Source organism: Hydractinia symbiolongicarpus, chromosome 9 (genome assembly GCF_029227915.1).
Source record: "Hydractinia symbiolongicarpus strain clone_291-10 chromosome 9, HSymV2.1, whole genome shotgun sequence".
NCBI lineage: Eukaryota > Metazoa > Cnidaria > Hydrozoa > Anthoathecata > Hydractiniidae > Hydractinia > Hydractinia symbiolongicarpus.
The window spans coordinates 8,793,888-8,818,321 of record NC_079883.1 but is presented as its reverse complement, the minus strand read 5'-3'; the positions used below and the strand labels follow the sequence as shown (position 1 = coordinate 8,818,321).

General features: G+C 40.5%; 17 non-coding genes across 17 annotated transcripts; 13 read left to right on the top strand and 4 right to left on the bottom strand.

Moving 5' to 3' along the window:
• The first annotated feature begins 746 nt into the window (after nucleotides 1-746).
• Trnar-acg (transfer RNA arginine (anticodon ACG)) lies at nucleotides 747-819 on the top strand. Its single transcript has one exon. It is a non-coding gene; the product is annotated as a tRNA-Arg (tRNA).
• Nucleotides 820-1,141: 322 nt separating this feature from the next.
• On the top strand, nucleotides 1,142-1,333 carry LOC130660827 (U2 spliceosomal RNA). Its single transcript, XR_008988024.1, has one exon. It is a non-coding gene; the product is annotated as a U2 spliceosomal RNA (small nuclear RNA).
• Nucleotides 1,334-1,518: 185 nt separating this feature from the next.
• LOC130659774 (U1 spliceosomal RNA) lies at nucleotides 1,519-1,683 on the top strand. Its single transcript, XR_008986979.1, has one exon. It is a non-coding gene; the product is annotated as a U1 spliceosomal RNA (small nuclear RNA).
• A 328-nt stretch (nucleotides 1,684-2,011) lies between these two features.
• LOC130661222 (5S ribosomal RNA) lies at nucleotides 2,012-2,130 on the bottom strand. Its single transcript, XR_008988415.1, has one exon. It is a non-coding gene; the product is annotated as a 5S ribosomal RNA (ribosomal RNA).
• Nucleotides 2,131-6,598: 4,468 nt separating this feature from the next.
• On the top strand, nucleotides 6,599-6,671 carry Trnar-acg (transfer RNA arginine (anticodon ACG)). Its single transcript has one exon. It is a non-coding gene; the product is annotated as a tRNA-Arg (tRNA).
• Nucleotides 6,672-6,993: 322 nt separating this feature from the next.
• Nucleotides 6,994-7,185, top strand: LOC130660826 (U2 spliceosomal RNA). Its single transcript, XR_008988023.1, has one exon. It is a non-coding gene; the product is annotated as a U2 spliceosomal RNA (small nuclear RNA).
• A 186-nt stretch (nucleotides 7,186-7,371) lies between these two features.
• On the top strand, nucleotides 7,372-7,536 carry LOC130659773 (U1 spliceosomal RNA). Its single transcript, XR_008986978.1, has one exon. It is a non-coding gene; the product is annotated as a U1 spliceosomal RNA (small nuclear RNA).
• Nucleotides 7,537-7,864: 328 nt separating this feature from the next.
• LOC130661210 (5S ribosomal RNA) lies at nucleotides 7,865-7,983 on the bottom strand. The gene has a single exon (XR_008988403.1). It is a non-coding gene; the product is annotated as a 5S ribosomal RNA (ribosomal RNA).
• A 4,468-nt stretch (nucleotides 7,984-12,451) lies between these two features.
• Trnar-acg (transfer RNA arginine (anticodon ACG)) lies at nucleotides 12,452-12,524 on the top strand. Its single transcript has one exon. It is a non-coding gene; the product is annotated as a tRNA-Arg (tRNA).
• Nucleotides 12,525-12,846: 322 nt separating this feature from the next.
• On the top strand, nucleotides 12,847-13,038 carry LOC130660825 (U2 spliceosomal RNA). The gene has a single exon (XR_008988022.1). It is a non-coding gene; the product is annotated as a U2 spliceosomal RNA (small nuclear RNA).
• Nucleotides 13,039-13,223: 185 nt separating this feature from the next.
• Nucleotides 13,224-13,388, top strand: LOC130659772 (U1 spliceosomal RNA). Its single transcript, XR_008986977.1, has one exon. It is a non-coding gene; the product is annotated as a U1 spliceosomal RNA (small nuclear RNA).
• Nucleotides 13,389-13,716: 328 nt separating this feature from the next.
• On the bottom strand, nucleotides 13,717-13,835 carry LOC130661198 (5S ribosomal RNA). The gene has a single exon (XR_008988391.1). It is a non-coding gene; the product is annotated as a 5S ribosomal RNA (ribosomal RNA).
• Nucleotides 13,836-18,303: 4,468 nt separating this feature from the next.
• Trnar-acg (transfer RNA arginine (anticodon ACG)) lies at nucleotides 18,304-18,376 on the top strand. Its single transcript has one exon. It is a non-coding gene; the product is annotated as a tRNA-Arg (tRNA).
• Nucleotides 18,377-18,698: 322 nt separating this feature from the next.
• Nucleotides 18,699-18,890, top strand: LOC130660824 (U2 spliceosomal RNA). The gene has a single exon (XR_008988021.1). It is a non-coding gene; the product is annotated as a U2 spliceosomal RNA (small nuclear RNA).
• Nucleotides 18,891-19,075: 185 nt separating this feature from the next.
• LOC130659771 (U1 spliceosomal RNA) lies at nucleotides 19,076-19,240 on the top strand. Its single transcript, XR_008986976.1, has one exon. It is a non-coding gene; the product is annotated as a U1 spliceosomal RNA (small nuclear RNA).
• A 328-nt stretch (nucleotides 19,241-19,568) lies between these two features.
• On the bottom strand, nucleotides 19,569-19,687 carry LOC130661186 (5S ribosomal RNA). The gene has a single exon (XR_008988379.1). It is a non-coding gene; the product is annotated as a 5S ribosomal RNA (ribosomal RNA).
• Nucleotides 19,688-24,155: 4,468 nt separating this feature from the next.
• Nucleotides 24,156-24,228, top strand: Trnar-acg (transfer RNA arginine (anticodon ACG)). The gene has a single exon. It is a non-coding gene; the product is annotated as a tRNA-Arg (tRNA).
• Nucleotides 24,229-24,434: the final 206 nt, after the last annotated feature.

Genomic DNA, 24,434 nt, shown 5'->3' with positions numbered 1-24,434 from the left:
TTTGCATGAATATATTTTGTAATAGCTTGGCGAGATGAACCACCGCGTTCCTTTAGGGTAGCGATAGCAGCCTTGATCATGTCCACATATTTAGGGTGATCAGCTGTCTTCTTTGCAGCAGGTTTCTTCTTGGGTGCGATTTTCTTTGGAGAAGCTGCTTCACTCATTTTTAATGTTTTCTTACAACAATCCAACGATAAACGATGCTTGTTATCACAGTAGAAGTATACTAAACATTACCGTGTAAATGAGATATAATTTAAGACGGTGCGAAGTATGCGGACGTAAAAGTACCACTCCCGGGAATTGATTTGGCGCGAAAACAGAAATGTGTGTTTCTGTACATCGTATAATGTCCGTTTTGGGTGCCGCGACTATGCGAAAGCATGTTAATTTTTATTTGTAGTACGACGCAATAGTCTGCAAGAGAAGCTGCTGGAGTTTGAGGTCTTCAGCATTACATCTAGTCTGTTAATTTGGGCTTCTTCCGCGCTCGTGTTAGGATTTTCATAAAGCGTTCTTTGGTTTGCGTTGCGTATGTCGGCCTACATCATCGACACGGCCTGTTTCCGGCTATTAGGAGCAATTCATATATTGGGCACTGCGTTTCGACTTTTTTATTAGACCACAGTAAAAAAATTCACTCACAGAAGTCCCTTTCTTTCATGGCTACAAACACGAAGAATTCTGTCGTAAGTAAAACGAATGCGCAAGCCAAAATGACGATGGGGCGAAGTCATAAGCATGGCCCTGTGGCCCAATGGATAAGGCATCTGACTACGAATCAGGGGATTCCAGGTTCGACTCCTGGCAGGGTCGCACTGTCGCATTTCGGCTGCATGGTCTACTGTGTAACGCGCGCGCACGTTCTGGCGTAATGCGTTGATAAACGGAATGTACGCAGACATATTGGAAAGTAATATCACGCACTTAGTATCGTCGCCTTTGTTAGCATTCATGTAAGTTACCATCCACTCGCTACAGTCGCTCTCCATCCTACGGCTAAATCAACAGCCGTGATTTTTACTATGTCGCCGTCCATCCGTACGCGGTGACAGTTGTAAGCTTTACAGTAACGTGACATGCTCCACAAGCAGTTACGGTGTGTGGACGATGCCTATCATGGCAACGCTTGTTCTTTATCGCTTCTCGGCCTAATGGCTAAGATCAAGTGTAGTATCTGTTCTTATCAGTTTAATATCTGGTAGGCCATTCTCTGAATGGTCAGTATATTAATCTGATTTTTGGCCTTGGGTCATGGAGGTGGATTCATTCACGCCGTGACCACGGGTTGCCTTGGTGTTGCACTATTACCGATGGCGGCCCACATAAGCAATAAAAGAATAATAGCAGTCCTCTTTCCGACGGCACTCTGCATAGTCTACGGCGGGAACAAAACGCGTACACTGGGGGAGAATACAGCCTATGCCCCGCGACACGGCAGTTTATAACACACTCAAGCCACAAGCATTAACAAACTTTGAAGGGTACCCTCATGCTACGGTGCAGTTCCAACTCATACTTACCTGACGGGGAAGTAAAGACTGATCAATGAGGGTTTTCTTCCAGAGTGAGGCTCTTGCATTGCACTACGCTTGGGCTGACCTCTGCGATTACTGCAAACGTCAGTAACTCGACCGTACAATTTCTGGTAGTGGGGGCCTGCGTCCGCGCTCGCCCCCTCCTTAAGTCAAAATGAATGAGCTTAGAAAAGTTGCGCGGCCAAATGTCGGTGGTGACTTAAACGCTAAGGTAAAACCTCGCTTGGCTGTTACGAAACGTGATTGCGATATAAGTCCTCGGAAGGCGGCGGAATTTTATTTTATTTGCCATTCCGTCAGGGTTATTGGATGATCGGCAATAGATCGAGTTTGTATGCATTTGAAAGCTCTTTTTTCTCGTACTATCACCTGAAAATGTCGTAGGAAAATGTCATAGGAAACACTTTCAACAACCGCCACGTTCCTTAATTGTTATAACAAGAAATATATCACAGCAAATGAAAATGAAAAGCCTACGACACCGGGAGTTCCCAGGCGGTCCCCCATCCAAGTACTATCCCGGCCCGACGATGCTTAACTTCCGTGATCAGACGAGAACGGGTGTGTTCATCGTGGTATGGCCGTAGACATTAGTAGGTGCAAATACGTGCAATTTATTTTGACGTTGTGATCAAATTTTTTTATTTAATTTCTTTGAGTTACTTAGGACAAGGCGTATGCATGGATTATCTATTAGACTTTAAGGTTATAGTTTTGTGAAAAAAACAATGTTTTTTTAAAGATGTGTGGCTATAAAAATAGCCGTTGTTTTCTGAGTGTAGCGGTTTACTTCTTCTGTCCTTTGTCGTTCTTCTTTGGGAGTAAGACAGCTTGAATGTTTGGCAAAACACCACCAGCTGCAATGGTTACACCGCTCAAAAGTTTGTTTAATTCTTCATCATTACGAACAGCCAATTGTAAATGTCTTGGAATAATCCTAGCTTTTTTGTTGTCTCTTGCTGCGTTACCAGCCAACTCCAATATCTCAGCAGATAAATATTCCAAGACGGCTGCTAAGTAAACTGGTGCTCCAGATCCAATTCGGTTAGCATAGTGCCCTCTACGAAGGAATCTATGCACTCTACCGACTGGAAATTGAAGTCCAGCTCTTGAGGATCTTGTCTTGGCTTTAGCCTTAGCTTTTCCACCTTTTCCACGTCCAGACATAACTGCGATTTGATTTGTAAGTTAATACAAAAACGTACGAATATTTAACGTAAGTGTTAACGAAATAAACTTTACTCGTTTTTTCATCATAAAAATAGGATCGAAATCATGTTTTTTTAACCAATCATAATTAAGTATTAAACAAAAGATTTTTTTTTTAACCAATTAAATTGCGTATCGGCGTTTTCGGATCGAATTCGATCCGATTTTTTTACTTATAAACAAAAAGTTTTGACTTGCAGTTTAATGCTTATTTACAAGTTAAGTAGCAAAAATTTTTAACCATGTCTGACGCAGCAGCTAAAGGAGGAAAACAGGCACCTAAAGTAGCCAAGAAAGGTGAAAAAAGAGCCGGCAAAAAAGGAGGAAAGATTGGTGGAACTGGTGAAAAGAAACGCAAGAGAAAGAGAAAGGAAAGTTATGCTATTTACATCTACAATGTTTTGAAACAAGTTCACCCAGATGTCGGAGTTTCAAGCAAAGCTATGAGCATCATGAACTCATTTGTCAACGACATCTTTGAGCGCATTGCTTCCGAAGCTTCGCGTTTGGCTCTTCAAAACAAAAAGTCGACCATCTCTTCTCGTGAAATTCAAACCGCAGTACGTCTTCTCTTGCCTGGAGAACTTGCAAAACACGCAGTCAGTGAAGGAACAAAAGCCGTCACAAAATACACAAGCAGCAAGTAAACCAACGTCTACCAAACACAAACGGTCTTTTTTAAGACCACACATCTTTAAAAAAACATTTACTTGGCGTCACTACAAGTTAACCGAAGTTAATAAAACTTCTAAATAATGTGCTTAAGAACACTAGCCTACATTTAAAATACTTCCCCATGTGTGTGTGGATTAGCTTCACTTTTCATACGTATTATTAGCTGTACTTGCAGAAAAGACAAGTACATTGATCCATGTTATTGCTTACATTTAACTTAACCCAGCTTTTCACGGAAACACTCCCAGGCAAATTAACCCTACAAAGTATTTCTAAATTTTTTTTGTGTCATATATGACATAGTATCGTATAGCAATAAATGTAACTGTGACAAGACTTTACACATTGTGTAATTTGGAAGCGTGCACAAAGTAATGTTTTAAAAGATTTGTGGCTATAAAAATAGCCGTTTTTGTTGAGCAATGACAACGCTTAACCTCCGAATCCGTAAAGAGTTCTTCCTTGACGTTTTAAGGCATAAACAACATCCATAGCGGTAACGGTCTTGCGTTTAGCGTGCTCTGTGTAGGTTACAGCATCACGAATAACATTCTCTAAGAAAACCTTCAGTACACCTCTGGTTTCCTCATAGATAAGGCCAGAGATACGTTTGACACCACCTCGTCGAGCAAGACGCCGAATAGCAGGTTTTGTGATTCCCTGAATGTTATCACGAAGAATTTTTCGGTGACGTTTAGCACCTCCTTTTCCCAATCCTTTACCTCCTTTTCCGCGTCCAGACATATTGATATAGTTGCGTACAGAACGAGTACAAAAACAACGTTTGAGTTAACAGAATTCAGACAGCTTTAAAAAGAGGCCATAAAATTACCTACTGCTCGTGGAAACACCCTAATTAACCAATAGAGTTGCGTCATTACAAAATGTTCCGAACATTTTGTACATTTTTTTAAGTAAAACTGTAGTTTTTTTAAAAATTCGTGGTCTTAATGTTTCAGTAAGGCAATAAATTTGGCATCGTTGGAATTCGCCAAACCTTCTGCTACTTACTAAAAAAAAAAAAAGTCAAAAGCTTTTGTGTATCAGAAGATACAGCCGTTTTCCCGTAGCCAAAAAACACAGATTTTATAAAAATGTTAAAGTAATGAGCGTAATGTCATTATGCAGCCAATCAGAAATTACTTTCTTAGCACCAATCAAATGGTTTGTTTTGAACCTTAGCTGTCAATCAATATGAGAAATAAAACTTTGGCGCGATAGTGCATTTTAGACCGTCTTGTGTATCCGTACTACATCGACTTCTTAAAATATGGCTCGTACAAAGCAAACTGCACGTAAATCTACTGGAGGAAAGGCTCCACGAAAACAACTCGCCACTAAAGCTGCGAGGAAAAGCGCACCAGCTACTGGAGGAGTGAAAAAACCACATCGTTACAGACCTGGTACAGTTGCTCTCAGAGAAATCAGAAGATACCAGAAGTCAACCGAGCTCTTGATCCGCAAGTTGCCTTTCCAGCGTCTTGTGCGAGAAATTGCTCAGGACTTCAAAACAGATCTGCGATTCCAGAGCACAGCCGTTATGGCTCTGCAAGAGGCTTCTGAAGCGTACCTTGTTGGCTTGTTCGAGGATACTAACTTGTGTGCCATTCACGCAAAACGAGTTACAATCATGCCTAAAGACATCCAGTTGGCAAGAAGAATTCGTGGGGAACGTGCCTAAGCATCTTACCAAACAAAAAACGGCTATTTTTATAGCCACACATCCATAAAAAATATTACGGCTAGCTTTTTATATCAAACTTTGTCCTGCTTTCTGTTTAAATTTTATGCTACATAAAAATTTTATGCTACATAAAGTTTGACAATGTTAAAAATATGAAGGGCAAGAAAAGTAAAAGCAAGAAAATAAGAAATTTAAAAACGAAAATACTTAAACTTAGGGAATCTAATCTTAAATTTACTCTTTTTTAACTGTTTAAGTGACTTAAACAAGTTTAACTTTGTACCAAGATAATGTTTTTTTGTAAATGTGTGGCTATAAAAATAGCCGTTTGTTAATGTAATAGCCAGATACACACAAATTATTTTTTTGCGGTCTTCTTTGCTGCCTTTTTGGGAGTCTTTTTGACCTTCTTTGCTGCAGGTTTTTTAGCAACAGGCTTCTTTGTGGGTTTCTTAGCTGCTGGTTTCTTAGCCGAGGCTTTCTTTGTGGCAGGCTTCTTTGCTGCTTTCTTTGGCGTGCTCTTCTTTGCTGGCTTCTTTTTTGGTGTACTTTTCTTTGCAGTAGGCTTCTTTGCCGTTGGCTTTTTTGCTGCGGCCTTTTTCTTAGGTTTTTCTTTTTTTACCTGACCTAGCTTGAATGATCCAGAAGCACCAGTGCCTTTAGTTTGAATCAAATCGCCTGATGTTACTCCTCGTTTAAGAGCCATTTTCAGATGATGATCTGAGTTTTCAGCAACTTTGTAATTTGCATGAATATATTTTGTAATAGCTTGGCGAGATGAACCACCGCGTTCCTTTAGGGTAGCGATAGCAGCCTTGATCATGTCCACATATTTAGGGTGATCAGCTGTCTTCTTTGCAGCAGGTTTCTTCTTGGGTGCGATTTTCTTTGGAGAAGCTGCTTCACTCATTTTTAATGTTTTCTTACAACAATCCAACGATAAACGATGCTTGTTATCACAGTAGAAGTATACTAAACATTACCGTGTAAATGAGATATAATTTAAGACGGTGCGAAGTATGCGGACGTAAAAGTACCACTCCCGGGAATTGATTTGGCGCGAAAACAGAAATGTGTGTTTCTGTACATCGTATAATGTCCGTTTTGGGTGCCGCGACTATGCGAAAGCATGTTAATTTTTATTTGTAGTACGACGCAATAGTCTGCAAGAGAAGCTGCTGGAGTTTGAGGTCTTCAGCATTACATCTAGTCTGTTAATTTGGGCTTCTTCCGCGCTCGTGTTAGGATTTTCATAAAGCGTTCTTTGGTTTGCGTTGCGTATGTCGGCCTACATCATCGACACGGCCTGTTTCCGGCTATTAGGAGCAATTCATATATTGGGCACTGCGTTTCGACTTTTTTATTAGACCACAGTAAAAAAATTCACTCACAGAAGTCCCTTTCTTTCATGGCTACAAACACGAAGAATTCTGTCGTAAGTAAAACGAATGCGCAAGCCAAAATGACGATGGGGCGAAGTCATAAGCATGGCCCTGTGGCCCAATGGATAAGGCATCTGACTACGAATCAGGGGATTCCAGGTTCGACTCCTGGCAGGGTCGCACTGTCGCATTTCGGCTGCATGGTCTACTGTGTAACGCGCGCGCACGTTCTGGCGTAATGCGTTGATAAACGGAATGTACGCAGACATATTGGAAAGTAATATCACGCACTTAGTATCGTCGCCTTTGTTAGCATTCATGTAAGTTACCATCCACTCGCTACAGTCGCTCTCCATCCTACGGCTAAATCAACAGCCGTGATTTTTACTATGTCGCCGTCCATCCGTACGCGGTGACAGTTGTAAGCTTTACAGTAACGTGACATGCTCCACAAGCAGTTACGGTGTGTGGACGATGCCTATCATGGCAACGCTTGTTCTTTATCGCTTCTCGGCCTAATGGCTAAGATCAAGTGTAGTATCTGTTCTTATCAGTTTAATATCTGGTAGGCCATTCTCTGAATGGTCAGTATATTAATCTGATTTTTGGCCTTGGGTCATGGAGGTGGATTCATTCACGCCGTGACCACGGGTTGCCTTGGTGTTGCACTATTACCGATGGCGGCCCACATAAGCAATAAAAGAATAATAGCAGTCCTCTTTCCGACGGCACTCTGCATAGTCTACGGCGGGAACAAAACGCGTACACTGGGGGAGAATACAGCCTATGCCCCGCGACACGAGCAGTTTATAACACACTCAAGCCACAAGCATTAACAAACTTTGAAGGGTACCCTCATGCTACGGTGCAGTTCCAACTCATACTTACCTGACGGGGAAGTAAAGACTGATCAATGAGGGTTTTCTTCCAGAGTGAGGCTCTTGCATTGCACTACGCTTGGGCTGACCTCTGCGATTACTGCAAACGTCAGTAACTCGACCGTACAATTTCTGGTAGTGGGGGCCTGCGTCCGCGCTCGCCCCCTCCTTAAGTCAAAATGAATGAGCTTAGAAAAGTTGCGCGGCCAAATGTCGGTGGTGACTTAAACGCTAAGGTAAAACCTCGCTTGGCTGTTACGAAACGTGATTGCGATATAAGTCCTCGGAAGGCGGCGGAATTTTATTTTATTTGCCATTCCGTCAGGGTTATTGGATGATCGGCAATAGATCGAGTTTGTATGCATTTGAAAGCTCTTTTTTCTCGTACTATCACCTGAAAATGTCGTAGGAAAATGTCATAGGAAACACTTTCAACAACCGCCACGTTCCTTAATTGTTATAACAAGAAATATATCACAGCAAATGAAAATGAAAAGCCTACGACACCGGGAGTTCCCAGGCGGTCCCCCATCCAAGTACTATCCCGGCCCGACGATGCTTAACTTCCGTGATCAGACGAGAACGGGTGTGTTCATCGTGGTATGGCCGTAGACATTAGTAGGTGCAAATACGTGCAATTTATTTTGACGTTGTGATCAAATTTTTTTATTTAATTTCTTTGAGTTACTTAGGACAAGGCGTATGCATGGATTATCTATTAGACTTTAAGGTTATAGTTTTGTGAAAAAAACAATGTTTTTTTAAAGATGTGTGGCTATAAAAATAGCCGTTGTTTTCTGAGTGTAGCGGTTTACTTCTTCTGTCCTTTGTCGTTCTTCTTTGGGAGTAAGACAGCTTGAATGTTTGGCAAAACACCACCAGCTGCAATGGTTACACCGCTCAAAAGTTTGTTTAATTCTTCATCATTACGAACAGCCAATTGTAAATGTCTTGGAATAATCCTAGCTTTTTTGTTGTCTCTTGCTGCGTTACCAGCCAACTCCAATATCTCAGCAGATAAATATTCCAAGACGGCTGCTAAGTAAACTGGTGCTCCAGATCCAATTCGGTTAGCATAGTGCCCTCTACGAAGGAATCTATGCACTCTACCGACTGGAAATTGAAGTCCAGCTCTTGAGGATCTTGTCTTGGCTTTAGCCTTAGCTTTTCCACCTTTTCCACGTCCAGACATAACTGCGATTTGATTTGTAAGTTAATACAAAAACGTACGAATATTTAACGTAAGTGTTAACGAAATAAACTTTACTCGTTTTTTCATCATAAAAATAGGATCGAAATCATGTTTTTTTAACCAATCATAATTAAGTATTAAACAAAAGATTTTTTTTTTAACCAATTAAATTGCGTATCGGCGTTTTCGGATCGAATTCGATCCGATTTTTTTACTTATAAACAAAAAGTTTTGACTTGCAGTTTAATGCTTATTTACAAGTTAAGTAGCAAAAATTTTTAACCATGTCTGACGCAGCAGCTAAAGGAGGAAAACAGGCACCTAAAGTAGCCAAGAAAGGTGAAAAAAGAGCCGGCAAAAAAGGAGGAAAGATTGGTGGAACTGGTGAAAAGAAACGCAAGAGAAAGAGAAAGGAAAGTTATGCTATTTACATCTACAATGTTTTGAAACAAGTTCACCCAGATGTCGGAGTTTCAAGCAAAGCTATGAGCATCATGAACTCATTTGTCAACGACATCTTTGAGCGCATTGCTTCCGAAGCTTCGCGTTTGGCTCTTCAAAACAAAAAGTCGACCATCTCTTCTCGTGAAATTCAAACCGCAGTACGTCTTCTCTTGCCTGGAGAACTTGCAAAACACGCAGTCAGTGAAGGAACAAAAGCCGTCACAAAATACACAAGCAGCAAGTAAACCAACGTCTACCAAACACAAACGGTCTTTTTTAAGACCACACATCTTTAAAAAAACATTTACTTGGCGTCACTACAAGTTAACCGAAGTTAATAAAACTTCTAAATAATGTGCTTAAGAACACTAGCCTACATTTAAAATACTTCCCCATGTGTGTGTGGATTAGCTTCACTTTTCATACGTATTATTAGCTGTACTTGCAGAAAAGACAAGTACATTGATCCATGTTATTGCTTACATTTAACTTAACCCAGCTTTTCACGGAAACACTCCCAGGCAAATTAACCCTACAAAGTATTTCTAAATTTTTTTTGTGTCATATATGACATAGTATCGTATAGCAATAAATGTAACTGTGACAAGACTTTACACATTGTGTAATTTGGAAGCGTGCACAAAGTAATGTTTTAAAAGATTTGTGGCTATAAAAATAGCCGTTTTTGTTGAGCAATGACAACGCTTAACCTCCGAATCCGTAAAGAGTTCTTCCTTGACGTTTTAAGGCATAAACAACATCCATAGCGGTAACGGTCTTGCGTTTAGCGTGCTCTGTGTAGGTTACAGCATCACGAATAACATTCTCTAAGAAAACCTTCAGTACACCTCTGGTTTCCTCATAGATAAGGCCAGAGATACGTTTGACACCACCTCGTCGAGCAAGACGCCGAATAGCAGGTTTTGTGATTCCCTGAATGTTATCACGAAGAATTTTTCGGTGACGTTTAGCACCTCCTTTTCCCAATCCTTTACCTCCTTTTCCGCGTCCAGACATATTGATATAGTTGCGTACAGAACGAGTACAAAAACAACGTTTGAGTTAACAGAATTCAGACAGCTTTAAAAAGAGGCCATAAAATTACCTACTGCTCGTGGAAACACCCTAATTAACCAATAGAGTTGCGTCATTACAAAATGTTCCGAACATTTTGTACATTTTTTTAAGTAAAACTGTAGTTTTTTTAAAAATTCGTGGTCTTAATGTTTCAGTAAGGCAATAAATTTGGCATCGTTGGAATTCGCCAAACCTTCTGCTACTTACTAAAAAAAAAAAAAGTCAAAAGCTTTTGTGTATCAGAAGATACAGCCGTTTTCCCGTAGCCAAAAAACACAGATTTTATAAAAATGTTAAAGTAATGAGCGTAATGTCATTATGCAGCCAATCAGAAATTACTTTCTTAGCACCAATCAAATGGTTTGTTTTGAACCTTAGCTGTCAATCAATATGAGAAATAAAACTTTGGCGCGATAGTGCATTTTAGACCGTCTTGTGTATCCGTACTACATCGACTTCTTAAAATATGGCTCGTACAAAGCAAACTGCACGTAAATCTACTGGAGGAAAGGCTCCACGAAAACAACTCGCCACTAAAGCTGCGAGGAAAAGCGCACCAGCTACTGGAGGAGTGAAAAAACCACATCGTTACAGACCTGGTACAGTTGCTCTCAGAGAAATCAGAAGATACCAGAAGTCAACCGAGCTCTTGATCCGCAAGTTGCCTTTCCAGCGTCTTGTGCGAGAAATTGCTCAGGACTTCAAAACAGATCTGCGATTCCAGAGCACAGCCGTTATGGCTCTGCAAGAGGCTTCTGAAGCGTACCTTGTTGGCTTGTTCGAGGATACTAACTTGTGTGCCATTCACGCAAAACGAGTTACAATCATGCCTAAAGACATCCAGTTGGCAAGAAGAATTCGTGGGGAACGTGCCTAAGCATCTTACCAAACAAAAAACGGCTATTTTTATAGCCACACATCCATAAAAAATATTACGGCTAGCTTTTTATATCAAACTTTGTCCTGCTTTCTGTTTAAATTTTATGCTACATAAAAATTTTATGCTACATAAAGTTTGACAATGTTAAAAATATGAAGGGCAAGAAAAGTAAAAGCAAGAAAATAAGAAATTTAAAAACGAAAATACTTAAACTTAGGGAATCTAATCTTAAATTTACTCTTTTTTAACTGTTTAAGTGACTTAAACAAGTTTAACTTTGTACCAAGATAATGTTTTTTTGTAAATGTGTGGCTATAAAAATAGCCGTTTGTTAATGTAATAGCCAGATACACACAAATTATTTTTTTGCGGTCTTCTTTGCTGCCTTTTTGGGAGTCTTTTTGACCTTCTTTGCTGCAGGTTTTTTAGCAACAGGCTTCTTTGTGGGTTTCTTAGCTGCTGGTTTCTTAGCCGAGGCTTTCTTTGTGGCAGGCTTCTTTGCTGCTTTCTTTGGCGTGCTCTTCTTTGCTGGCTTCTTTTTTGGTGTACTTTTCTTTGCAGTAGGCTTCTTTGCCGTTGGCTTTTTTGCTGCGGCCTTTTTCTTAGGTTTTTCTTTTTTTACCTGACCTAGCTTGAATGATCCAGAAGCACCAGTGCCTTTAGTTTGAATCAAATCGCCTGATGTTACTCCTCGTTTAAGAGCCATTTTCAGATGATGATCTGAGTTTTCAGCAACTTTGTAATTTGCATGAATATATTTTGTAATAGCTTGGCGAGATGAACCACCGCGTTCCTTTAGGGTAGCGATAGCAGCCTTGATCATGTCCACATATTTAGGGTGATCAGCTGTCTTCTTTGCAGCAGGTTTCTTCTTGGGTGCGATTTTCTTTGGAGAAGCTGCTTCACTCATTTTTAATGTTTTCTTACAACAATCCAACGATAAACGATGCTTGTTATCACAGTAGAAGTATACTAAACATTACCGTGTAAATGAGATATAATTTAAGACGGTGCGAAGTATGCGGACGTAAAAGTACCACTCCCGGGAATTGATTTGGCGCGAAAACAGAAATGTGTGTTTCTGTACATCGTATAATGTCCGTTTTGGGTGCCGCGACTATGCGAAAGCATGTTAATTTTTATTTGTAGTACGACGCAATAGTCTGCAAGAGAAGCTGCTGGAGTTTGAGGTCTTCAGCATTACATCTAGTCTGTTAATTTGGGCTTCTTCCGCGCTCGTGTTAGGATTTTCATAAAGCGTTCTTTGGTTTGCGTTGCGTATGTCGGCCTACATCATCGACACGGCCTGTTTCCGGCTATTAGGAGCAATTCATATATTGGGCACTGCGTTTCGACTTTTTTATTAGACCACAGTAAAAAAATTCACTCACAGAAGTCCCTTTCTTTCATGGCTACAAACACGAAGAATTCTGTCGTAAGTAAAACGAATGCGCAAGCCAAAATGACGATGGGGCGAAGTCATAAGCATGGCCCTGTGGCCCAATGGATAAGGCATCTGACTACGAATCAGGGGATTCCAGGTTCGACTCCTGGCAGGGTCGCACTGTCGCATTTCGGCTGCATGGTCTACTGTGTAACGCGCGCGCACGTTCTGGCGTAATGCGTTGATAAACGGAATGTACGCAGACATATTGGAAAGTAATATCACGCACTTAGTATCGTCGCCTTTGTTAGCATTCATGTAAGTTACCATCCACTCGCTACAGTCGCTCTCCATCCTACGGCTAAATCAACAGCCGTGATTTTTACTATGTCGCCGTCCATCCGTACGCGGTGACAGTTGTAAGCTTTACAGTAACGTGACATGCTCCACAAGCAGTTACGGTGTGTGGACGATGCCTATCATGGCAACGCTTGTTCTTTATCGCTTCTCGGCCTAATGGCTAAGATCAAGTGTAGTATCTGTTCTTATCAGTTTAATATCTGGTAGGCCATTCTCTGAATGGTCAGTATATTAATCTGATTTTTGGCCTTGGGTCATGGAGGTGGATTCATTCACGCCGTGACCACGGGTTGCCTTGGTGTTGCACTATTACCGATGGCGGCCCACATAAGCAATAAAAGAATAATAGCAGTCCTCTTTCCGACGGCACTCTGCATAGTCTACGGCGGGAACAAAACGCGTACACTGGGGGAGAATACAGCCTATGCCCCGCGACACGGCAGTTTATAACACACTCAAGCCACAAGCATTAACAAACTTTGAAGGGTACCCTCATGCTACGGTGCAGTTCCAACTCATACTTACCTGACGGGGAAGTAAAGACTGATCAATGAGGGTTTTCTTCCAGAGTGAGGCTCTTGCATTGCACTACGCTTGGGCTGACCTCTGCGATTACTGCAAACGTCAGTAACTCGACCGTACAATTTCTGGTAGTGGGGGCCTGCGTCCGCGCTCGCCCCCTCCTTAAGTCAAAATGAATGAGCTTAGAAAAGTTGCGCGGCCAAATGTCGGTGGTGACTTAAACGCTAAGGTAAAACCTCGCTTGGCTGTTACGAAACGTGATTGCGATATAAGTCCTCGGAAGGCGGCGGAATTTTATTTTATTTGCCATTCCGTCAGGGTTATTGGATGATCGGCAATAGATCGAGTTTGTATGCATTTGAAAGCTCTTTTTTCTCGTACTATCACCTGAAAATGTCGTAGGAAAATGTCATAGGAAACACTTTCAACAACCGCCACGTTCCTTAATTGTTATAACAAGAAATATATCACAGCAAATGAAAATGAAAAGCCTACGACACCGGGAGTTCCCAGGCGGTCCCCCATCCAAGTACTATCCCGGCCCGACGATGCTTAACTTCCGTGATCAGACGAGAACGGGTGTGTTCATCGTGGTATGGCCGTAGACATTAGTAGGTGCAAATACGTGCAATTTATTTTGACGTTGTGATCAAATTTTTTTATTTAATTTCTTTGAGTTACTTAGGACAAGGCGTATGCATGGATTATCTATTAGACTTTAAGGTTATAGTTTTGTGAAAAAAACAATGTTTTTTTAAAGATGTGTGGCTATAAAAATAGCCGTTGTTTTCTGAGTGTAGCGGTTTACTTCTTCTGTCCTTTGTCGTTCTTCTTTGGGAGTAAGACAGCTTGAATGTTTGGCAAAACACCACCAGCTGCAATGGTTACACCGCTCAAAAGTTTGTTTAATTCTTCATCATTACGAACAGCCAATTGTAAATGTCTTGGAATAATCCTAGCTTTTTTGTTGTCTCTTGCTGCGTTACCAGCCAACTCCAATATCTCAGCAGATAAATATTCCAAGACGGCTGCTAAGTAAACTGGTGCTCCAGATCCAATTCGGTTAGCATAGTGCCCTCTACGAAGGAATCTATGCACTCTACCGACTGGAAATTGAAGTCCAGCTCTTGAGGATCTTGTCTTGGCTTTAGCCTTAGCTTTTCCACCTTTTCCACGTCCAGACATAACTGCGATTTGATTTGTAAGTTAATACAAAAACGTACGAATATTTAACGTAAGTGTTAACGAAATAAACTTTACTCGTTTTTTCATCATAAAAATAGGATCGAAATCATGTTTTTTTAACCAATCATAATTAAGTATTAAACAAAAGATTTTTTTTTTAACCAATTAAATTGCGTATCGGCGTTTTCGGATCGAATTCGATCCGATTTTTTTACTTATAAACAAAAAGTTTTGACTTGCAGTTTAATGCTTATTTACAAGTTAAGTAGCAAAAATTTTTAACCATGTCTGACGCAGCAGCTAAAGGAGGAAAACAGGCACCTAAAGTAGCCAAGAAAGGTGAAAAAAGAGCCGGCAAAAAAGGAGGAAAGATTGGTGGAACTGGTGAAAAGAAACGCAAGAGAAAGAGAAAGGAAAGTTATGCTATTTACATCTACAATGTTTTGAAACAAGTTCACCCAGATGTCGGAGTTTCAAGCAAAGCTATGAGCATCATGAACTCATTTGTCAACGACATCTTTGAGCGCATTGCTTCCGAAGCTTCGCGTTTGGCTCTTCAAAACAAAAAGTCGACCATCTCTTCTCGTGAAATTCAAACCGCAGTACGTCTTCTCTTGCCTGGAGAACTTGCAAAACACGCAGTCAGTGAAGGAACAAAAGCCGTCACAAAATACACAAGCAGCAAGTAAACCAACGTCTACCAAACACAAACGGTCTTTTTTAAGACCACACATCTTTAAAAAAACATTTACTTGGCGTCACTACAAGTTAACCGAAGTTAATAAAACTTCTAAATAATGTGCTTAAGAACACTAGCCTACATTTAAAATACTTCCCCATGTGTGTGTGGATTAGCTTCACTTTTCATACGTATTATTAGCTGTACTTGCAGAAAAGACAAGTACATTGATCCATGTTATTGCTTACATTTAACTTAACCCAGCTTTTCACGGAAACACTCCCAGGCAAATTAACCCTACAAAGTATTTCTAAATTTTTTTTGTGTCATATATGACATAGTATCGTATAGCAATAAATGTAACTGTGACAAGACTTTACACATTGTGTAATTTGGAAGCGTGCACAAAGTAATGTTTTAAAAGATTTGTGGCTATAAAAATAGCCGTTTTTGTTGAGCAATGACAACGCTTAACCTCCGAATCCGTAAAGAGTTCTTCCTTGACGTTTTAAGGCATAAACAACATCCATAGCGGTAACGGTCTTGCGTTTAGCGTGCTCTGTGTAGGTTACAGCATCACGAATAACATTCTCTAAGAAAACCTTCAGTACACCTCTGGTTTCCTCATAGATAAGGCCAGAGATACGTTTGACACCACCTCGTCGAGCAAGACGCCGAATAGCAGGTTTTGTGATTCCCTGAATGTTATCACGAAGAATTTTTCGGTGACGTTTAGCACCTCCTTTTCCCAATCCTTTACCTCCTTTTCCGCGTCCAGACATATTGATATAGTTGCGTACAGAACGAGTACAAAAACAACGTTTGAGTTAACAGAATTCAGACAGCTTTAAAAAGAGGCCATAAAATTACCTACTGCTCGTGGAAACACCCTAATTAACCAATAGAGTTGCGTCATTACAAAATGTTCCGAACATTTTGTACATTTTTTTAAGTAAAACTGTAGTTTTTTTAAAAATTCGTGGTCTTAATGTTTCAGTAAGGCAATAAATTTGGCATCGTTGGAATTCGCCAAACCTTCTGCTACTTACTAAAAAAAAAAAAAGTCAAAAGCTTTTGTGTATCAGAAGATACAGCCGTTTTCCCGTAGCCAAAAAACACAGATTTTATAAAAATGTTAAAGTAATGAGCGTAATGTCATTATGCAGCCAATCAGAAATTACTTTCTTAGCACCAATCAAATGGTTTGTTTTGAACCTTAGCTGTCAATCAATATGAGAAATAAAACTTTGGCGCGATAGTGCATTTTAGACCGTCTTGTGTATCCGTACTACATCGACTTCTTAAAATATGGCTCGTACAAAGCAAACTGCACGTAAATCTACTGGAGGAAAGGCTCCACGAAAACAACTCGCCACTAAAGCTGCGAGGAAAAGCGCACCAGCTACTGGAGGAGTGAAAAAACCACATCGTTACAGACCTGGTACAGTTGCTCTCAGAGAAATCAGAAGATACCAGAAGTCAACCGAGCTCTTGATCCGCAAGTTGCCTTTCCAGCGTCTTGTGCGAGAAATTGCTCAGGACTTCAAAACAGATCTGCGATTCCAGAGCACAGCCGTTATGGCTCTGCAAGAGGCTTCTGAAGCGTACCTTGTTGGCTTGTTCGAGGATACTAACTTGTGTGCCATTCACGCAAAACGAGTTACAATCATGCCTAAAGACATCCAGTTGGCAAGAAGAATTCGTGGGGAACGTGCCTAAGCATCTTACCAAACAAAAAACGGCTATTTTTATAGCCACACATCCATAAAAAATATTACGGCTAGCTTTTTATATCAAACTTTGTCCTGCTTTCTGTTTAAATTTTATGCTACATAAAAATTTTATGCTACATAAAGTTTGACAATGTTAAAAATATGAAGGGCAAGAAAAGTAAAAGCAAGAAAATAAGAAATTTAAAAACGAAAATACTTAAACTTAGGGAATCTAATCTTAAATTTACTCTTTTTTAACTGTTTAAGTGACTTAAACAAGTTTAACTTTGTACCAAGATAATGTTTTTTTGTAAATGTGTGGCTATAAAAATAGCCGTTTGTTAATGTAATAGCCAGATACACACAAATTATTTTTTTGCGGTCTTCTTTGCTGCCTTTTTGGGAGTCTTTTTGACCTTCTTTGCTGCAGGTTTTTTAGCAACAGGCTTCTTTGTGGGTTTCTTAGCTGCTGGTTTCTTAGCCGAGGCTTTCTTTGTGGCAGGCTTCTTTGCTGCTTTCTTTGGCGTGCTCTTCTTTGCTGGCTTCTTTTTTGGTGTACTTTTCTTTGCAGTAGGCTTCTTTGCCGTTGGCTTTTTTGCTGCGGCCTTTTTCTTAGGTTTTTCTTTTTTTACCTGACCTAGCTTGAATGATCCAGAAGCACCAGTGCCTTTAGTTTGAATCAAATCGCCTGATGTTACTCCTCGTTTAAGAGCCATTTTCAGATGATGATCTGAGTTTTCAGCAACTTTGTAATTTGCATGAATATATTTTGTAATAGCTTGGCGAGATGAACCACCGCGTTCCTTTAGGGTAGCGATAGCAGCCTTGATCATGTCCACATATTTAGGGTGATCAGCTGTCTTCTTTGCAGCAGGTTTCTTCTTGGGTGCGATTTTCTTTGGAGAAGCTGCTTCACTCATTTTTAATGTTTTCTTACAACAATCCAACGATAAACGATGCTTGTTATCACAGTAGAAGTATACTAAACATTACCGTGTAAATGAGATATAATTTAAGACGGTGCGAAGTATGCGGACGTAAAAGTACCACTCCCGGGAATTGATTTGGCGCGAAAACAGAAATGTGTGTTTCTGTACATCGTATAATGTCCGTTTTGGGTGCCGCGACTATGCGAAAGCATGTTAATTTTTATTTGTAGTACGACGCAATAGTCTGCAAGAGAAGCTGCTGGAGTTTGAGGTCTTCAGCATTACATCTAGTCTGTTAATTTGGGCTTCTTCCGCGCTCGTGTTAGGATTTTCATAAAGCGTTCTTTGGTTTGCGTTGCGTATGTCGGCCTACATCATCGACACGGCCTGTTTCCGGCTATTAGGAGCAATTCATATATTGGGCACTGCGTTTCGACTTTTTTATTAGACCACAGTAAAAAAATTCACTCACAGAAGTCCCTTTCTTTCATGGCTACAAACACGAAGAATTCTGTCGTAAGTAAAACGAATGCGCAAGCCAAAATGACGATGGGGCGAAGTCATAAGCATGGCCCTGTGGCCCAATGGATAAGGCATCTGACTACGAATCAGGGGATTCCAGGTTCGACTCCTGGCAGGGTCGCACTGTCGCATTTCGGCTGCATGGTCTACTGTGTAACGCGCGCGCACGTTCTGGCGTAATGCGTTGATAAACGGAATGTACGCAGACATATTGGAAAGTAATATCACGCACTTAGTATCGTCGCCTTTGTTAGCATTCATGTAAGTTACCATCCACTCGCTACAGTCGCTCTCCATCCTACGGCTAAATCAACAGCCGTGATTTTTACTATGTCGCCGTCCATCCGTACGCGGTGACAGTTGTAAGCTTTACAGTAACGTGACATGCTCCACAAGCAGTTACGGTGTGTGGACGATGCCTATCATGGCAACGCTTGTTCTTTATCGCTTCTCGGCCTAATGGCTAAGATCAAGTGTAGTATCTGTTCTTATCAGTTTAATATCTGGTAGGCCATTCTCTGAATGGTCAGTATATTAATCTGATTTTTGGCCTTGGGTCATGGAGGTGGATTCATTCACGCCGTGACCACGGGTTGCCTTGGTGTTGCACTATTACCGATGGCGGCCCACATAAGCAATAAAAGAATAATAGCAGTCCTCTTTCCGACGGCACTCTGCATAGTCTACGGCGGGAACAAAACGCGTACACTGGGGGAGAATACAGCCTATGCCCCGCGACACGGCAGTTTATAACACACTCAAGCCACAAGCATTAACAAACTTTGAAGGGTACCCTCATGCTACGGTGCAGTTCCAACTCATACTTACCTGACGGGGAAGTAAAGACTGATCAATGAGGGTTTTCTTCCAGAGTGAGGCTCTTGCATTGCACTACGCTTGGGCTGACCTCTGCGATTACTGCAAACGTCAGTAACTCGACCGTACAATTTCTGGTAGTGGGGGCCTGCGTCCGCGCTCGCCCCCTCCTTAAGTCAAAATGAATGAGCTTAGAAAAGTTGCGCGGCCAAATGTCGGTGGTGACTTAAACGCTAAGGTAAAACCTCGCTTGGCTGTTACGAAACGTGATTGCGATATAAGTCCTCGGAAGGCGGCGGAATTTTATTTTATTTGCCATTCCGTCAGGGTTATTGGATGATCGGCAATAGATCGAGTTTGTATGCATTTGAAAGCTCTTTTTTCTCGTACTATCACCTGAAAATGTCGTAGGAAAATGTCATAGGAAACACTTTCAACAACCGCCACGTTCCTTAATTGTTATAACAAGAAATATATCACAGCAAATGAAAATGAAAAGCCTACGACACCGGGAGTTCCCAGGCGGTCCCCCATCCAAGTACTATCCCGGCCCGACGATGCTTAACTTCCGTGATCAGACGAGAACGGGTGTGTTCATCGTGGTATGGCCGTAGACATTAGTAGGTGCAAATACGTGCAATTTATTTTGACGTTGTGATCAAATTTTTTTATTTAATTTCTTTGAGTTACTTAGGACAAGGCGTATGCATGGATTATCTATTAGACTTTAAGGTTATAGTTTTGTGAAAAAAACAATGTTTTTTTAAAGATGTGTGGCTATAAAAATAGCCGTTGTTTTCTGAGTGTAGCGGTTTACTTCTTCTGTCCTTTGTCGTTCTTCTTTGGGAGTAAGACAGCTTGAATGTTTGGCAAAACACCACCAGCTGCAATGGTTACACCGCTCAAAAGTTTGTTTAATTCTTCATCATTACGAACAGCCAATTGTAAATGTCTTGGAATAATCCTAGCTTTTTTGTTGTCTCTTGCTGCGTTACCAGCCAACTCCAATATCTCAGCAGATAAATATTCCAAGACGGCTGCTAAGTAAACTGGTGCTCCAGATCCAATTCGGTTAGCATAGTGCCCTCTACGAAGGAATCTATGCACTCTACCGACTGGAAATTGAAGTCCAGCTCTTGAGGATCTTGTCTTGGCTTTAGCCTTAGCTTTTCCACCTTTTCCACGTCCAGACATAACTGCGATTTGATTTGTAAGTTAATACAAAAACGTACGAATATTTAACGTAAGTGTTAACGAAATAAACTTTACTCGTTTTTTCATCATAAAAATAGGATCGAAATCATGTTTTTTTAACCAATCATAATTAAGTATTAAACAAAAGATTTTTTTTTTAACCAATTAAATTGCGTATCGGCGTTTTCGGATCGAATTCGATCCGATTTTTTTACTTATAAACAAAAAGTTTTGACTTGCAGTTTAATGCTTATTTACAAGTTAAGTAGCAAAAATTTTTAACCATGTCTGACGCAGCAGCTAAAGGAGGAAAACAGGCACCTAAAGTAGCCAAGAAAGGTGAAAAAAGAGCCGGCAAAAAAGGAGGAAAGATTGGTGGAACTGGTGAAAAGAAACGCAAGAGAAAGAGAAAGGAAAGTTATGCTATTTACATCTACAATGTTTTGAAACAAGTTCACCCAGATGTCGGAGTTTCAAGCAAAGCTATGAGCATCATGAACTCATTTGTCAACGACATCTTTGAGCGCATTGCTTCCGAAGCTTCGCGTTTGGCTCTTCAAAACAAAAAGTCGACCATCTCTTCTCGTGAAATTCAAACCGCAGTACGTCTTCTCTTGCCTGGAGAACTTGCAAAACACGCAGTCAGTGAAGGAACAAAAGCCGTCACAAAATACACAAGCAGCAAGTAAACCAACGTCTACCAAACACAAACGGTCTTTTTTAAGACCACACATCTTTAAAAAAACATTTACTTGGCGTCACTACAAGTTAACCGAAGTTAATAAAACTTCTAAATAATGTGCTTAAGAACACTAGCCTACATTTAAAATACTTCCCCATGTGTGTGTGGATTAGCTTCACTTTTCATACGTATTATTAGCTGTACTTGCAGAAAAGACAAGTACATTGATCCATGTTATTGCTTACATTTAACTTAACCCAGCTTTTCACGGAAACACTCCCAGGCAAATTAACCCTACAAAGTATTTCTAAATTTTTTTTGTGTCATATATGACATAGTATCGTATAGCAATAAATGTAACTGTGACAAGACTTTACACATTGTGTAATTTGGAAGCGTGCACAAAGTAATGTTTTAAAAGATTTGTGGCTATAAAAATAGCCGTTTTTGTTGAGCAATGACAACGCTTAACCTCCGAATCCGTAAAGAGTTCTTCCTTGACGTTTTAAGGCATAAACAACATCCATAGCGGTAACGGTCTTGCGTTTAGCGTGCTCTGTGTAGGTTACAGCATCACGAATAACATTCTCTAAGAAAACCTTCAGTACACCTCTGGTTTCCTCATAGATAAGGCCAGAGATACGTTTGACACCACCTCGTCGAGCAAGACGCCGAATAGCAGGTTTTGTGATTCCCTGAATGTTATCACGAAGAATTTTTCGGTGACGTTTAGCACCTCCTTTTCCCAATCCTTTACCTCCTTTTCCGCGTCCAGACATATTGATATAGTTGCGTACAGAACGAGTACAAAAACAACGTTTGAGTTAACAGAATTCAGACAGCTTTAAAAAGAGGCCATAAAATTACCTACTGCTCGTGGAAACACCCTAATTAACCAATAGAGTTGCGTCATTACAAAATGTTCCGAACATTTTGTACATTTTTTTAAGTAAAACTGTAGTTTTTTTAAAAATTCGTGGTCTTAATGTTTCAGTAAGGCAATAAATTTGGCATCGTTGGAATTCGCCAAACCTTCTGCTACTTACTAAAAAAAAAAAAAGTCAAAAGCTTTTGTGTATCAGAAGATACAGCCGTTTTCCCGTAGCCAAAAAACACAGATTTTATAAAAATGTTAAAGTAATGAGCGTAATGTCATTATGCAGCCAATCAGAAATTACTTTCTTAGCACCAATCAAATGGTTTGTTTTGAACCTTAGCTGTCAATCAATATGAGAAATAAAACTTTGGCGCGATAGTGCATTTTAGACCGTCTTGTGTATCCGTACTACATCGACTTCTTAAAATATGGCTCGTACAAAGCAAACTGCACGTAAATCTACTGGAGGAAAGGCTCCACGAAAACAACTCGCCACTAAAGCTGCGAGGAAAAGCGCACCAGCTACTGGAGGAGTGAAAAAACCACATCGTTACAGACCTGGTACAGTTGCTCTCAGAGAAATCAGAAGATACCAGAAGTCAACCGAGCTCTTGATCCGCAAGTTGCCTTTCCAGCGTCTTGTGCGAGAAATTGCTCAGGACTTCAAAACAGATCTGCGATTCCAGAGCACAGCCGTTATGGCTCTGCAAGAGGCTTCTGAAGCGTACCTTGTTGGCTTGTTCGAGGATACTAACTTGTGTGCCATTCACGCAAAACGAGTTACAATCATGCCTAAAGACATCCAGTTGGCAAGAAGAATTCGTGGGGAACGTGCCTAAGCATCTTACCAAACAAAAAACGGCTATTTTTATAGCCACACATCCATAAAAAATATTACGGCTAGCTTTTTATATCAAACTTTGTCCTGCTTTCTGTTTAAATTTTATGCTACATAAAAATTTTATGCTACATAAAGTTTGACAATGTTAAAAATATGAAGGGCAAGAAAAGTAAAAGCAAGAAAATAAGAAATTTAAAAACGAAAATACTTAAACTTAGGGAATCTAATCTTAAATTTACTCTTTTTTAACTGTTTAAGTGACTTAAACAAGTTTAACTTTGTACCAAGATAATGTTTTTTTGTAAATGTGTGGCTATAAAAATAGCCGTTTGTTAATGTAATAGCCAGATACACACAAATTATTTTTTTGCGGTCTTCTTTGCTGCCTTTTTGGGAGTCTTTTTGACCTTCTTTGCTGCAGGTTTTTTAGCAACAGGCTTCTTTGTGGGTTTCTTAGCTGCTGGTTTCTTAGCCGAGGCTTTCTTTGTGGCAGGCTTCTTTGCTGCTTTCTTTGGCGTGCTCTTCTTTGCTGGCTTCTTTTTTGGTGTACTTTTCTTTGCAGTAGGCTTCTTTGCCGTTGGCTTTTTTGCTGCGGCCTTTTTCTTAGGTTTTTCTTTTTTTACCTGACCTAGCTTGAATGATCCAGAAGCACCAGTGCCTTTAGTTTGAATCAAATCGCCTGATGTTACTCCTCGTTTAAGAGCCATTTTCAGATGATGATCTGAGTTTTCAGCAACTTTGTAATTTGCATGAATATATTTTGTAATAGCTTGGCGAGATGAACCACCGCGTTCCTTTAGGGTAGCGATAGCAGCCTTGATCATGTCCACATATTTAGGGTGATCAGCTGTCTTCTTTGCAGCAGGTTTCTTCTTGGGTGCGATTTTCTTTGGAGAAGCTGCTTCACTCATTTTTAATGTTTTCTTACAACAATCCAACGATAAACGATGCTTGTTATCACAGTAGAAGTATACTAAACATTACCGTGTAAATGAGATATAATTTAAGACGGTGCGAAGTATGCGGACGTAAAAGTACCACTCCCGGGAATTGATTTGGCGCGAAAACAGAAATGTGTGTTTCTGTACATCGTATAATGTCCGTTTTGGGTGCCGCGACTATGCGAAAGCATGTTAATTTTTATTTGTAGTACGACGCAATAGTCTGCAAGAGAAGCTGCTGGAGTTTGAGGTCTTCAGCATTACATCTAGTCTGTTAATTTGGGCTTCTTCCGCGCTCGTGTTAGGATTTTCATAAAGCGTTCTTTGGTTTGCGTTGCGTATGTCGGCCTACATCATCGACACGGCCTGTTTCCGGCTATTAGGAGCAATTCATATATTGGGCACTGCGTTTCGACTTTTTTATTAGACCACAGTAAAAAAATTCACTCACAGAAGTCCCTTTCTTTCATGGCTACAAACACGAAGAATTCTGTCGTAAGTAAAACGAATGCGCAAGCCAAAATGACGATGGGGCGAAGTCATAAGCATGGCCCTGTGGCCCAATGGATAAGGCATCTGACTACGAATCAGGGGATTCCAGGTTCGACTCCTGGCAGGGTCGCACTGTCGCATTTCGGCTGCATGGTCTACTGTGTAACGCGCGCGCACGTTCTGGCGTAATGCGTTGATAAACGGAATGTACGCAGACATATTGGAAAGTAATATCACGCACTTAGTATCGTCGCCTTTGTTAGCATTCATGTAAGTTACCATCCACTCGCTACAGTCGCTCTCCATCCTACGGCTAAATCAACAGCCGTGATTTTT